This window comes from Gossypium arboreum, chromosome 8 (genome assembly GCF_025698485.1).
Source record: "Gossypium arboreum isolate Shixiya-1 chromosome 8, ASM2569848v2, whole genome shotgun sequence".
NCBI classification, from domain to species: Eukaryota; Viridiplantae; Streptophyta; class Magnoliopsida; order Malvales; family Malvaceae; genus Gossypium; species Gossypium arboreum.
Window position 1 is genome coordinate 37,484,321 of NC_069077.1, and position 15,390 is coordinate 37,499,710.

Here is a 15,390-nt window from a genome sequence, read left to right on the forward strand (position 1 = left end):
TATTATTCATGTAGCTCACCTCTTTTAGTTGGCTTTCGCAATTTGGCTCCACTCTTGTTGGCTTAATGGGTGTCTCCAAACAATTAAGCTTTCTAGGATTCCTCGGAATCGATCGTTGTCATTCTCGTTGTTCACTGCTTTCACCATCGAAGGCTTAGATTTGTACATGAACCTCTCATTGGGACACATGTATAAATTCGTGGCCATGTCTTCAATAATTTTGTAAGCTTGTTTGTATGTGTGAAACATGAGAGATCTGCTAGATGCTCCATCTAAGTTAGATCTAACGTGTCCATCAACATCGTTGTAGAAAATTTGTATTTGGAGCCATGTCTGTAGTACATGGTGTGGGCACTTCCTTAACATTATCTTGAAACTCTTCTACACCTCATATAAGGACTCTCCTTCATATTGTTTAAAATTTGTGATTTTTTATTAGAGCTGAATGGTTCGACTAAGTGGGAAAAAGTTATGAAGAAATTTTTTCGCAAGATCGTTCTATGTGGTAATGGAACCTGGTTCTAACAAGTCCAACCAATCGATTGTATTATCACATAATGAAAATGGGAATAATCGAAGGCGTATAGCATCGTCGAATACTCCATTATATTTGAAGGTGTCGCATAGTTAAAGAAACCACTTTAGGTGTTGTTTCGAATCTTCAACCATGCTCCCCTTGAATTTCAGTTTGTTTTGGATTATCAAGATGGTGGCCATCTTTATCTCAAAATTATTGGTGTTAATCGTCGACTGCTCAATGCTTACTTGCACCGCGTCTAAGGTAGGTAAGGCATTATTATGAAATGATGATTTAAGAATTTTTAGTGATTTTAGGGTTTAAGGACTTATTCATGAAAATAGTAAAATTTCATGGTATTATTATGAAAGGATAATTTAAGTGGGTTGATATGAGTCCCTAAGAAACTCAGCTAGCTTGTATGGAGGATTAAAATAATTAAATTTCAAGTTATGAACTTAATGACTAAATTGTGAAAAGTTAAAATATTAGGGTTAATTTCATAATTTTACATAAATAAGAATTATGGATTGAATTGAATACTTGAAGTACTTAATTGATCTATTTGGATCAAGATAAACAACAGCTGGACTTAAATCAAGGAAAGGCGAAAGCTTCAGATTAGTTTTAAATTCTACTTCACAACCATAGTTATCGAGGTAAGTTCGTATGAATTATAATCATATTAATGATATCTAAATTGATTATTTACCATATTGTGTTAATATAAACGGACTTGAAAATTCTTATGAATCGATGTTTTCAGTAATTGAAGGATAATGAATCCCGTTTGAACCTTAAGAATTCTTAGGATAGGAATGTCATGTCATTAGGGATTTCATGTTTCGGGTTCTAGTCTTGAATGTCCTACCGATGGCCGAGGTCCTGCATTTGTTATGAATTCTCCACAACTCGTGTGAGTAGCATAGTGTACCTAACATTCTGACCCAGAGCTCATGTGAGTAGACCCATTTCATAGCTCGTGTGAGCACTACTGAAAAGGAAAGGTGACGGTTATATGGAAAGGCACACTATGTGTGAGCATTCCTGAGTATCCGATATAGTTCTAGACGGTTCAACATGTATGTAAAGTAAATGAAATGGTTCATGATCTTGTGAAAATGTTGATTAGTTAAATGATGTATATTATGAAATCTATTTATGATATAATTAAAGACATATGTATCATAGATTGATGGTGTAACACCCCTCACCCGTATTCAATGCCGGAATAAGGTTACAGAGCATTACCAGACTTATAACACATATAACCATACGTTTCTCATACATTCGATCAATTTATACAATAATCATTCAATCACAATCAATTTGTCCCTTATAATAGCCTGCGAGGCCTTAAACATGCTTTAGAAGCGGTTCGGGACTAAACTGATAACTTATAAAACTTTCTCAAACTTTGAAATTATTTCTCAAAACAGAGGAAACACGCCCCTGTGGGCAGACCGTGTGTCTTACATGATCACCAGACACGCCCGTGTCACAAGCTGTGTGAAAACAAGGGGTACATACTGACTTGGGTCACACAGCCAGCCACACGCCCGTGTGTCTAGCCCGTGTGCACTTTTAAGTAGCCACAAACGCCCGTATGCCAGGCCGTGTGCTAGGTCGTGCCAAACCTGTAGGGTATACTGACTTATGCAACACGGCCAACTCACACACACGTGTGTTAGGCCATGTGCCAATTAGGGGGTATACTGACTTGTACCACACGGCCAGTCACACGCCCGTGTGTGAGACCGTGTGGAGTATACTGACTTCATTTTAATTTCAACACTAGGGGACACACATCCAAGACACACACCCGTGTCTCTACCCATGTGGACAAAAATAGGCTATTTGCAAATCCATTTTGCCACCCTCCTTTTACAACTCAATTGGCAACCAATCCATAACATTTCATACACAATTTAAACCAATTCAACTATAATCATCTTCATTCATATGCCTATCACATATCAAGACAACATTGCATATTTCTGTTCCAGTTACTACTTGCCAAAATATACCATAATGAACACTTATACATAACCTAAACATTATACCAAGCTAAGCCAAATCACATGGCTTAATCTTATAACACAACATGTACCAAAATAACTATCTCAAGTAACCATAACTATCATCTTTATATCTAGCCTATACATGCCATATTTACATATATCCATAAGTTCAAAAGTACCAATCGACAGTTGGACAGTGTGATGCGTAACTTTGACTTATTCGAATCGAGCGAGCTATGTAACCTCTATAAAACATGGACAAGAAACAGAGTAAGCTTAATAGCATAGTAAGCCCATATAATTTAGAATTTAACTTACCATTTAAATATAATCAAACAATTAAACAAAGTATATTAAATTCACTTGCCAAATGCCTATACACAAGCATTCATCAACAAGTTAGTCACATAAGTGCATGTAACCATCCAATAACTCAATTTAATAGTTAATACATTATGTCATATCAAATTCACATATATCATGTACATCATTTGTAACATTTCACTCTCAATCATATAAACAGTAATTCATTCGATAACAATAACTCATCCGTATAAACAGTACTTCATCCCTATAACAATAATTCATCCGTATAACACATAGCTTTTTCACATAATCAATAACAGAATTTATGCCCATTGAACCTATTTGAATATCGATAGATACACGGGTTATACATACTAAGTGTATTAATTAGTAATCTGTCAATTCATCATCGTATTTGCTCTTTCAAGCTATGATCGTAAGCTCTTTCTGAGCTGATGAACAATAAGCTCTATTGAGCTGAAATGGTAAGCTTTGACGAGCTGAAAATAATAAGCTCTTATGAGATGATATATCGGCAAGCTCATACGAGTTGCGGTGAGTCCGCAACACATGTAGGATCTCAACCTAAACGGTAACCTTAGTGACATGTCACTCATATCCTACGAATTCCTAAGATTCAAATGGGCCTTGGTAACCATCAAATCATATCAATAAGGTATTTGAATTACAAGTAGATCATTTACTCAATTACATACATTTATTTCAAAGAATTACAAGTATTTAAAAGTTTGATTCTAACTATACGAACTTACCTCACGCTGCTCAAATAGAAATTATCGACTATTCGTCCACTTCTCCTTTTCCCCGATCTTGGCTTATCTTGATCAATTGAGCTTTCAAGTAGCTGAAGCCTAGCTCATTACCATGGATTTTAATCTTTCAATTTTCGGTGGAAGAATTGGTAATGGAAGATGATACAAAATTTTGTTTTATTTTAATTAACCATTAATTTTCAAATTACATAAGTAGCCTTATTAATTAAACATAAAGGCCATTTAAACAATGTCCAAGAATGTTCACTTACATTATAAATGGACTAATTACAACATAAGGACTTCCATTTTAATAATCCATAACTATAATACCTTTAACTAATGGAACTCCACTTTTACACTTTACGGGATTTAGTCCTTTTTATCAAATTAAGCATTCAAATGATCAAATTTCTTTATGGAACTTTTACAAAATAATTCTATCATGCTGTAGAATTTAATAAAATAATAACATAAATATTTTTACTTTGAATTTTTTGTCCTAAAACCACTATTCCGATTTGACTAAAAATGAATTGTTACAACTCTCCCCCTTATGGTTTTTGTCCCCGAAAATCTTACCAGTGAATAGGTTAGGGTACTGTTTTTGTAACAGCCCGGTTTAGGGCCTAATCAAAATAGTGGTCTCGAGACCACAAATTTGAAGTTGGTGAGATTATTTTATTATTATTTTGAAGTCATAAAATGTTTATATTAGTACATGAAAAATTTGGTGAGTTAATTTTGACGTTTGTGAGCCTGATTGTGAAAAAAGGCTAAATTGCATAAAGTATAAAAGTCCTAAATTAATAGCTAAAGGTGTTAAATAGCTATAGAACCTAAATTTGGGGCCTTTAAAGGGTATTTAGACCCCTAGAAATAGGGTGGCAGGCCATAAGAGACATGTGTGGTAAAAAAATTCAATTTTTGGTGGGCTTACGTGACCAATTTTGACTAAAATAGAAAATAGAAAAATGAAATGCTATCACCCTATTTCACATTTCTTCTTAGCTGAAAATGTCAGCCATTTTTGGGGTTTTAAGCTTCAAATTTTTTTAGAAACTTGAAGCACTCACAAGTAAGTGATCCTAATGGCTTTTCTAAAATATTTTTGTATTTTTGAGACCCTTGAAGCATGAGTTTTCAAATGAGGGTGCTATCTTGAAAAATGATCAAGAGTTTAGGGTTTTTCCATGAAATAATTTGTGTTTTTTGCTAAGTTTTTATGGAAGAAAATGAGTCTTGGTTGTTTTATAAACATCTTTTGTGAAAGGTGTTAGCATGAAAACACCTAAAGGGACTATTTTGCATAAGTTGCAAAATAAGTGAGAAGTGTGTGAAATAGTGGGAATTTTAGGTTTCTATAAGTGTAAAAAGAGTTCAACTAAGCTTAAGAGGGGAAGAAATTTGATAAAAATCGATTTTTGCGCATAGGGGTAAAATGGTCATTTTGCCAAAGTTTAGGGGCAAAATGGTCATTTTACTGAAAATGTGAATTTCAATTACCTAATTGTAATTAGTGACTAAATGAGTGTATTTTGCTAATATAGATCAAGAATTTTCAAATCCGAACCAAGATCGAGGGAAAGCCAAGCAAATAAACTAAACCATATAGTCGCTACATTTTGAAATCCGAGGTAAGTTGTATGTAAATAATATAACTACATTGTTACTATCCGTATTTAAATTGTCATTGAATAGATATGACATGAATTGCTTGATTTTGAGATTTAGAATGTGTAATGATCGTTGAGATAGTAAAATTTCCGTTGGGACCTTAGGAAGTAAACCGGATATTCATGCCATATCACTTGGGTCATTTGTGTGAGCTAGTGTAAGACATGTCTGAGACATGCATCAGCCACATTATGAGAGCCAGTGTAAGACCATGTCTGGGACATGCATCAACCACATTATGAGAGCCAGTGTAAGACCATGTCTAGGACATGGCATCGACATTGAGATGAGTGCTAGAATAAGACATGTCTGGGACATGCATCAGCCTCGAGATGTAAGCCAGTATAAGAAATGTCTAGGACATGTATTGGCTACGAGATGTGTCAATGTAAGACCATGTCTGGGACATGGCATCGGCACGGTTATGTGAGAGCTAGTGTAAGACCATGTCTGGGACATGGCATCAGCCTCAATGATGATAGCCAGTGTAAGACCATGACTGGGACATGGCATCGGCAATTTACCCATGATTGAGGCCTATAGAATATCTGGTAGTGTTTCGAATGGTTCAACGGCGAGAGTTATAAATTTAAGTTAATGAGAAAACTATAACTGTATTGTGAGTATTATAGGTACCTAAGTGATACATATGTATAAGATGTGAACTCATTGTATATGCTATGTGATTTGTATGAAGTAAAGAGTAAGTCATGCTTATGTCCACTTTGGTAACATAAGTTGTTGCTAAATTGTAGGCTTATTGTTGTATATTTATTTATATGCAACTTACTAAGCTTTATGATTACTCCCTTTTCTTTCCATTTCTCTCAGTGTCGCCTAACTAGCTCAAGGATCACCGAAAGTCAGAGATATTGATCACATTATCAGCCGAAACATTCAGTATAATTGGATTTATATTTTTGAATATGGCATGTATAGGATTAGAACTTATTATTTTGAGTCTTGGAGATTTGGCCAAATGTGTTGGCTTGGGATAGATCCCACACTTAGTATTAAGCCATGAATGATGGCTAATATTTATTTTGAGTTTATAAAAGTTGCATCTACATGGTTGAATGAATGTCTATTGTGGCTGATTTGATTTTGGAAATTATGCTTGTTTTGGTATTGACTGGTATTTGTGTGAAAATAGATATGCAAGGGTGGCAATAAGGTTTGGTAAATAGCCTTATATTGGCCAGACGGGTAGACACACGGGTGTGTGTCTACGCTGTGTGTGACACACGGTCAGCCCTATGGGCATATGGTCTGGCCGTGTGACCTCTGAACGTAAAAATTTTAATTCAGTATGCATGATAATAAACACAGGGGCAGAGACACAGTCGTGCGTCTTAGCCGTGTGGAGGACACAGCCTAGTACACGGGCATGTGCCTTGGCCGTGTGACAATTTAGGAATGCTGATGTCAAAAACAGAACACCCAAGTTTTTGCAAACAGGTTAAGACACGGGCGTGTTGTGGCAGTATGAGGGACACAGGACACTGACACGGGCGTGTGTCTAGCCGTGTGAAAACCCTTATAGGTGTGAATTAGAATTTAATTCCACACGGGTGTGGGACACGGGTGTATCCCAGGGTGCTTAGGCCGTGTGAGCCACACGAACCACCATCACGACCATGTTGAAATGGTCACACAGGCGTGTTACCCTTCCACAAGGGCGTGTGCCCTATTTTAAGGCAAATTTCTTAAGGTTGGTTTAAGGCCCCAGAATGGTTTCGAATAGTTTTTAATAGTTGGTTTGGGGCTCATAATCTTATAATAAGAAGTTTAAAGTGGAAATTGAAAAAGTTTTAATTTGGACCAAGTCTCGGTGAATTGAGACTATTTGTATGCATTAGATAAAGTTAGGTAATGCCTCGTACTCTAACCCGGTGTGGGTTACGGGTATAGGGTATTACATTTAGTGGTATTAGAGCTATGGTTTAGTCGATTCTAAAACTAACCTAGCAAGAGTACAAGTCTAGCTGTACATGTCATAATTGTACATTGATAGTGGGACGAATTATGATGATTATAAATTATGTTTTTATATAGTAAATGGATCCTGATAAAGCCACGGCGGCTGACGTGAAAAGTAATGCGTCGGCTCCCGCCAAAGGGACCGCACTGGTTAAGAGTGAGCCTGTGACTATGGGCCAAGGCGAATGGGCTAGAGAAGCCTACCTCCGGATGATGGATGCTTGGTACACGGAGTTCGTTTGTGCGAACTCGAACACTCCACCTCCCCTACCTACCCCGATTCCTAAGTATGCCCCTGTAGCTCCACAAGGCGTAAACATGTTTAGAAGAAAGAAGCCTCCGGTAGACAAGATCCGAAAATAAGGGACCGAGGAATTTTAGGCTAGCATAGATGATGATCTGCGGAGAGCAGAATTTTGGCTAGAAAATGCCATCAGGGTATTTTATGAGTTATCATGCACACCTGAAGAATGCGTGAAGTGTGCGGTATCACTTCTACTGGATTCGGTATATCAGTGGTAAAATACTCTCGTGTTTGTGGTACCAAGAGAAAGAGTAACTTGGGAATTTTTCCAAGAAGAGTTTTAAAAAAAGTATATTAGCCAAAAGTTCATGGATCAAAAATGGACGAAATTTTTAGAGTTGAAGCAAGGTAATAGGACTGTGACGGAGTATGAACGTGAGTTCGTGAAACTCAGTAAATATGCGCAGGAATACGTATCCACTGAAGCTACCATGTGTAAGATGTTTGAGGATGGACTTAATGAAGACATCCGAGTGTTTGTTGGCATCTTAGAGATAAGAGAATTTGTAGTGCTCGTCAAGAAAGCATGAAAGGTTGAGGAGCTAGTAAAAGAAAGGAGAAAAGTAGCTATTGAGTCAGGGATTCAAAGAAGAGACAGATGGGGAAATCATATCAGTTCTCGTCTAAAAGATCAAAAGAGTTTGCTATCCAATCGAACGTTTTGGTGGGGTTTTCAAATAGAAACAAGAGCCAGCAGAATGCAACTTCTAGAGCCCAGACCGCTTCTATCGCGAGTGTCAGTAGTGCTCAGCCAAATAGGCCAGAATGCTCGCAGTGTGGTAGGCATCATTTTGGAAAGTGCCGAGGAAATGAGAGGGGTTGCTACAAGCGTGGGTCACTAGACCATTTTATTCGTGATTGGTCTGAGATGGGAGAGAGAAAGCAAGAAGTAAAGGCAAGTAGTGCTCCATTAAGGGGTAAACCACAAAAGAACCCGAGAAGCGGGGCTTCTAGCAGAAGTGCACCCAAAGACGTTGCAGTGAGGTCCGAGGGTAGAGTGCCTGCAAGGACTTATGCTATTCGAGTTCGAGAAGAGGCAGAGTCTCCCGATGTGATCACGGGTACTTTTTCTATCCATGATATATTTGTTGTTGCATTAATTAACCCGAGATCTACCCACTCTTATATTTGTATGGAATTGGTACCTCGTATGAGTATGCTAGTAGAGTTCACTGAGTTTGTGATCAAAGTGTCTAACCCTTTAGGAAAATATGTATTAGTGGTCCAAGTGTGTAAGGATTGTCCTTTGACAATTAGAGGTCATTGTTTACCAACTAACTTGATGTTATTGTCGTTTAATGAATTTGGCGTAATCCTTGGGATGGATTGGTTGGGTTCTCATAGTGTTGTAGTGGACCGTGGAAGGAAAGTTATTGAGTTAAAATGTGAAGACGAGAATGTTCTTCGAGTTGGACCAGATGGATCAGATAATCTGCCTGTGGTAATATTGTCTTTAACTGTTGACAAATATTTGAGGAAAGGATATGAGGCCTATCTAGCTTTTGTGTTGAATATTCAAGTGTTTGAGTTGAAGATTGAATCAGTACCAGTGGTCTATGAGTTTAAAGACGTGTTCTCGGAAGAATTACCTGGACTACCTCCAGTGAGGGAAATCGTGTTTGGAATTGAGTTGGTTCTCGGTATGACGCCCATCTCGATTTCTCTGTATAGGATGACTCAAACCGAGTTGAAAGAGTTGGAAACACAGTTGCAAGAGCTAACGGATAAGGGCTTTGTAAGACCAAGTTTTTCACCATGGGGTGCTCCAATACTTTTTGTGAAAAAAAAAGATAGGTCGATGAGATTATGTATTGACTATAGACAGCTCAATAAGGTGACGGTGAAGAACAAATATCTTTTGCCAAGAATCAATGATTTGTTCGATCAGTTGAAGGGGGCCACTGTATTTTCCAAGATTGATCTAAGATCTGAGTACTACCAGTCGAGAGTAAAAGAGAAAGATGTACCAAAGACTGCTTTTCAGACTAGATATGGGCATTATGAATTCCTTATTATTCCTTTTGGTTTGACTAATGCCCCGATGGTATTTATGGATCTAATGAACCACATTTTCAGGCCATATTTGGATAAGTTTTTCATCGTCTTTATCGATGACATATTGATTTATTCGCATGGTGAGAGTGAGCACGCAGAGTATCTGAGAGTTGTGTTGCAAACCTTGAGAGACAAGAGATTGTATGCCAAGTTTAGTAGAGTGAATTTTTGCTTAAGGAGGTTGATTTTCTAGGACATCTTGTTTCAGGAGACGGGATCCGAGTTGACCCAAGTAAGATCTCGGCTATTGTTTAATGGAAACCTCCAAAGAATGTGATAGAGGTTCAAAGCTTTTTAGGGTTGGTCAGGTACTATAGACGGTTTGTAAATGGATTCTCTATGATAGTTGCGCTGATGACGAGACTACTACAAAAGGATGTCAAATTTGAATGGACAGAAAAGTGCCAGTAGAGTTTCTAGAAATTAAAGGCTTTGTTGACCGAAGCCCCAGTGTTAGTGCAACCGGAGTCGGGCAAGGAGTTTGTAATATATAGCGACGCCAGTGCAACCGGAGTCGGGCAAGGAGTTTGTAATATATAGCGACGCCTCCCTAAATGGTTTAGGGTGCGTGCTTATGCAAGAAGGTAAGGTCATAGCTTACACTTCAAGGAAACTAAATCCACATGAGAAAAACTACCCGACGCATGATTTAGAGTTGGCTGCCATCGTGTTCGCATTGAAAATTTGGAGACACCATTTGTATGGGGAGAAATGTCGGGTATTCACTGACCATAAGAGCTTAAAGTACTTGATGACTCAAAAGGAATTGAATTTACAACAACGACGGTGGTTAGAGCTGATAAAGGACTATGAATTGATTATTGACTACCATCCGAGAAAGGCGAATGTAGTCGCCGATGCTTTAAGTAGAAAATCGCTATTTGCGCTGAGAGAAATGAATGACAATATGACATTGTCTGATGATGGTACAATTCTAATAGAGATGAGAGCTAGACCGACGTTTCTTCAAGAGAACCGAGAAGCTCAGAAAGGTGATGAGAAATTGGAAGCCAAGAGAACTCAGTGTGAGTCGGGAATTGAATCAGATTTTCGTATTGGTATCGATGGATGTTTAATGTTCAGAAACAGGGTTTGTGTACCTAAGGATAATGAGCTTATTCAGAAGATTTTGAGAGAAGCACATAATGGTTGTTTTTCCATCCACCCGGGCAGTATGAAAATGTATAACGACCTTAAGCAAATGTATTAGTAGTCGGGTATGAAAAGAGATATTTCAGAGTTTGTGTCTAGGTGCCTGGTATGTCAACAAGTAAAGGTTGAACATCAAGTGCCTTCAGGTCTACTTCAAGCTATCATGGTTCCCGAGTGGAACTGGGATCGGATCACTATGGACTTTGTGACAGGTTTGCCGTTAACCCCAAAGCAAAATGATGCTGTTTGGGTTATTATGGATAGGCTAACAAAGTCAGCACATTTTATACAAGTGCGTATCGATTACTCCCTTGAAAGTTAGCCGAATTGTATGTTTTCAAGATTGTGAGACTACACGGAGTGCCCATATCTATTATTTCAGACAGAGACCTGAGATTTACCTCGAGGTTTTGGAAAAGTTACAAGAGGCTCTGGGAACAAAGTTGAATTTTAGCACAGCTTTTCATCTGCAAACCGACTGTCAGTTGGAGAGAGTAATTTAGATATTAGAGGACATGTTACGGTGTTGCGTCCTTGAGTTCCAAGGTAATTGGGAAAAGTATCTACCGTTGGTTGAATTCGCCTATAATAACAGTTATCAAACAAGTCTGAAAATGGCACCTTATGAGGCATTATATGGGCGAAAGTGCCGAACGCCCTTATATTGGACCGAGCTTAAAGTGGGTCAGATTGATGGGGTCGAATTAATTAAGGAGACTGAAAAGAAAGTTAGAGTGATTCGTGACTACTTGAGGGCTGCCTTAGATAGACAAAAATCTTACACGAATTTGAAATGAAAGGAAATTGAGTTTCAAGTTAGTGATAAGGTATTTTTAAAAGTATCTTCGTCGAGGAAAGTCCTCAGATTTGGTAGAAAAGGCAAGTTGAGTCCTCATTTCATAGGTCTTTATATAGTTACCGAGAAAGTAGGGCCAGTTTCCTACCGATTGGATTTGCCACTGGAATTGGAAAAGATTCATGACGTGTTTCATGTGTCCATGCTACGTCGATATAGATCAAACCCTTCTTATGTGAATAAGCTGATAGAGGTTGAAATTCTTCCGGACATAACTTATAGTGAGGAGCCGGTCAAGATTTTGGCTCGGGAAGTCAAACAGTTGAGAAATAAGAATATAGAACTTGTAAAGGTTTTGTGGCATATAAATGGAGTCGAGGAAGCCACATGGGAATTCGAGGAGACTATGAGAGATCAGTACCCGAACTTATTTGCTGGTAAGATTTTCGAGGACGAAAATCCCTAACAGGGGAGAAATGTAACAGCCCGATTTAGGGCCTAGTCAGAATAGTGGTCTCGGGACCACAAATCTGAAGTTGGAGAAATTATTTTATTATTATTTTGGAGTCATAGCATGTTTATATTAGTACATGAAAACTTTGTGAGTTAATTTTGACATTTGTGAGCCCGATTGTGAAAAAGGACTAAATCACATAAAGTGTAAAAGTACTAAATTGATAGCTAAAGGTGCTAAATAGCTAGAGAACCTAAATTGGCGGCCTTTAAAGGGAAATTAGGCCCCTAGAAATAGGGTGGCAGCCATAGGAGACATGTGTGGTCAAAAATTTCAATTTTTGGTGGGATTAGGTGACAAATTTTGCCTAAAATAGAAAATAAAAAAAAGGAAATGATATCACCCTATTTCCCATTTCTTCTTAGCTGAAAATATCAGCCATCATTGTGGATTTAAGCTTCAAAAATTTGTAGCAACTTGAAGTACTCACAAGTGATCCTAATGGCTTTTCTAAAATATTTTTGTACTTTTGAGACCCTTGAAGCATGAGTTTTCAAATGAGGGTGCTATCTTACAAAACGATCAAGAGTTTAGGGTTTTTCCATGAAAAAATTTGTGTTTTTTTCTGAGCTTTTATGGAAGAAAATGAGTCTTGTGATAAACCGTAATTTATACATATTTTTACCCCATGTTTAACGCGTTTTATGGATGATTTTCTATTAGAATTGGTGAATTTGATGCTCCTAATGCTTTAGTTTCATGTTTTATACTTAGGAGAGCATAGGAGAGTGAAAGGAATGAGAAACGGGCCAAAACCGAAAAAAATAGGCCAAAGTACGAAATCAACACGGCATGGACCTCCTCACACGGGCAGACCACAAGGTCGTGTCAATTTGGCAGGCTCGAGCACGACCAAAGTAATCGCACACGGGCGTGTCCCTGTCGAGCCCAAGTTGAGTCCAATTCAGAAAAGGCTAATTTTAGGGCTCTTAGGCATTCCAAAGTTTATAAATACACCCTAGAGGAGGAAGGAAAGGGAGGCACAAAATGGGGAGTAAGGAATTACTCCGAGGAAGCCGATTGATCCATCTCAGAAGCCAGATTCACCATCAAGACTGAAGATCTCTCCTCAATTTCCCTTCGGGAGTTTTTGGTTTTCTTTATGTTTTGTATTCATTATTCTTCTGAGATGTTTTCCTTCTTAGGTATGAACTAAATCCTCTAAATACCTAAGGGGAATGAAACCTAAGACGAATCTTGTTATTATTTTCTGAATTGTATGATAAATATTTAACTTGTTCTTAATTATGTGTCATTAATTCTTGTTTCGATATCCCAGGATACTGATTCAAGATAAGCTCTTATTCAGAGGAGGAATAGACCCTGTCTCAAGTACATTTGCCATAATTAAGCGGAGTTGTTTGCGCGCCTAGACATAGGGTGACAAAATTTTTCCGGATTAGGGTGAAACCTAATAAGGGGATCCATAGATCGAGTTAATGCAACCCTAGGGTGTTAATTAGAGAAAAGTCTCAATTATTCAATCTAGGGATTAGACATTATTAGTCTTGAATAGGGATAATAACATAACTGAGGGATCTCTACGAGACAAGTTAAATGAATAAATTGTCCGATTCGGAGCCAGAATAACAAGTACAGTCTAGGTGGATTTTTCCTTAGGTATTGTCTTAATTCAATCGATTTACCCAAAAGCAATTCCCCAATTCCATTCTCTGTGAATTCTTAGTTTAGATAATTAGTTAGTTAAAACAAAAACCTCTTTATTCTTAGGCTAGATAATAGAAAGACAGTTATTATTAGTACTTTTAGTTCCCTTGGGTTCGAAAATCCGGCCTTGCTAAAACTATACTACTGTTGGATAGGTACACTTGCCTACATTGTGATAATAGTTAGTTTCAAGAACGATTAATTATAAATATTTAGAACCTATCACAAAATCACACGATCAAGTTTTTGGCGCCGTTTCCAGGGAACTAAGATATTAGAAACACTCAATTTTTATTACTTTAGCCATTTATTTTTCTTGCATTTTAATTTATTTTATTACTTATTGTTTTCCTTCTCTTGGCAGGTTTTTATTGTTTATGACTAGAAGAAACCCGTCAGGACCACTACTTTTTAACGAAGAAATCCATCGCACAGTTCACAGAAACCAAAGAGAAATAAGGTGAAGCTTAAGATACACAGAGAACGAGCAAGAGAGCGATACTCAAACCCCAACCGTAAAGATGGCTGAAAACCAAGACAATTAGCTACCTCTTGCAATTGCGGTTAATCAAAATCCTTCTCCATGCAGTATGTATGATTATGCTAAACCTTCTTTAACTGGAACTGAATCAAGCATAGTTAGACCTACTGTAGCTATAAATACTTTTGAACTAAAACCTAACACTATTCAAATGATACAGCAATTTGTTCAGTTTGATGGTTTGCAGGATGAGGATCCCAACGTTCATTTAGCCAACTTCTTAGAACTATGCAATACATTTAAAATTAATGGTGTTTCTGATGATGCCATTAGTCTTCGGTTATTCCCTTTTTCGTTGAGGAACAAAGCTAAACAGTGGTTGAACTCATTACCACGAGGGTCAATCACTACTTGGGACCAAATGATCGAAAAATTTCTATTAAAATATTTCTCGTCGGCTAAAACGGCCAAATTATGTAATGATATCTCTTCGTTTGTGCAGATGGACTTAAAAACTCTTTACGGTGCATGGGAGAGATGTAAGGACTTACTGAAAAAGTGCCCTCACCATGGGTTACCGCTTTGGCTTTAGGTTCATACGTTCCATAATGGCCTGAATCCTTCGACTAGGCAAATGGTTGACGCAGCTGCTGGCGGAACCATCAATAATAAAGCACTTGAAGATGCTTATGAGTTTATAGAGGAGATGTCATTGAATAACAATCAGTGGCAAGTTATGAGGACAAAATCAACTAAAACAGCAGGCGTTTATAATGTCGATTCGATTACTATGCTATTAAACCAGGTAGAACTTCTAAATAAAAAGATTGATGGTTTTCTTAGTTCTTTACAAGTTTACCCAGTAATGCAATGCGAAGCAAGTGGATGTGGAACAAGCCATTCGAAATACCAACCTTACGGCCACAACATCGATAACGAGCAATTAAATTACATGGGTAATAATCTTCGACCTCAAAACAATCCATATAGTAACACTTGCAATGCAGGTTGGAGAAACCACCCCAATTTCTCGTGGGGCAGTCAAGGAAATCAAAGACCACAGCCACCTCCAGGCTACCAACAGCCACCCTACCAATAGGAAAAGAAGTCGAACCTTGAAGAGATGCTCTCAAAGTTTATATCGGT

At 37.8% G+C, this 15,390-nt stretch overlaps 2 non-coding genes across 2 annotated transcripts; one reads left to right on the top strand and one right to left on the bottom strand.

Annotated features, from left to right (window-relative positions):
- The first annotated feature begins 337 nt into the window (after positions 1-337).
- On the top strand, positions 338-443 carry LOC128280277 (small nucleolar RNA R71). The gene has a single exon (XR_008270457.1). It is a non-coding gene; the product is annotated as a small nucleolar RNA R71 (small nucleolar RNA).
- A 14,270-nt stretch (positions 444-14,713) lies between these two features.
- Positions 14,714-14,820, bottom strand: LOC128279769 (small nucleolar RNA R71). Its single transcript, XR_008269965.1, has one exon. It is a non-coding gene; the product is annotated as a small nucleolar RNA R71 (small nucleolar RNA).
- Positions 14,821-15,390: the final 570 nt, after the last annotated feature.